Genomic DNA, 1,072 nt, shown 5'->3' on the forward strand with positions numbered 1-1,072 from the left:
ATAGAGTCTATATATTTTTTTCTCTTTTTTTATTTAAAAAAAAAGATAATCATCCTTCACTTATCTTTGTCTTCTAGCTGATCATCCTTCTTTAGTTGTAATTTTTATTTTTGATTGCCGTCCTTCACTCATCCTTTCTGGCGTAGATTATCATCCTTTACTTACGCCGTTTTGTTGAAAATAATCGTCCTCCTCTCATCTTTTTCTTTAAGCCAATTACCCCTCTTTGCTTATCCTTTATATTGTCCTCCACTCATTATTTCTGTTGTAGATTATCATCCTTCACTCATCCCTTTTCTTGTGGGAAACCATCCTTCATTTTTTCTTATAGTATAGGCAGTCACACTCCTTTACTTATCTTTTATAATATTGTCCTTCACTCATCATTTCTGTAGCAGATTATCATCCTTCACTCATTCGTTTTCTTGTAGATAATTGTTTTACTGTGTTTGGTTGGCGCGCATTCCAGTGTGGTTTGCTCCTTCTGTCCTGTGAAACTTCTATACAGCACCAACTAAAGATTGAAACGTGTAAGACATGATCACTGAAAGAACTTGTCTGAAATGTTCAGTGAAGAACGTTATAACTAAAGTACTGATGCCTCACCCTTATCTGATACACCCATTATGTAATACATTAAAAAGTGGATACAGAGAGGGGGGGAGAGGGGGAGAAGGAGGATTAAAAGGAGGAGGGAGCGGGGAAGAAGGAAGAGACTGACGATGAGAGGGGGAGAGGGGGAGAGGGAGGAAGAGGGCGAGGGAGAGAGAGACAAACAGACAGACGGACAAATGTTTCTGAATCAGGACAACGACATTATTAAATTACTACATCACTTGTACTACAGATATTCAGTTCATAACAGTAATTTTTCTATGCTTAAAGCATAGATAAGGCCACAGTGAAAGTTCAAAATTCTTCTTCAGCATTGGCAAGTCCATGAAGCACAATACTAGAAAACAGAAAATAAATATGTATTACATACTCAGACCCTCATAAACATACAAAATACATTATTTACATACAGGTTGGCAGCTAAGCAGTTGCAAATCATCTGCGGGGAACCCCCCCC

This window comes from Aplysia californica, unplaced genomic scaffold (assembly GCF_000002075.1).
Source record: "Aplysia californica isolate F4 #8 unplaced genomic scaffold, AplCal3.0 scaffold01652, whole genome shotgun sequence".
In the NCBI taxonomy this organism is placed as follows: domain Eukaryota; kingdom Metazoa; phylum Mollusca; class Gastropoda; order Aplysiida; family Aplysiidae; genus Aplysia; species Aplysia californica.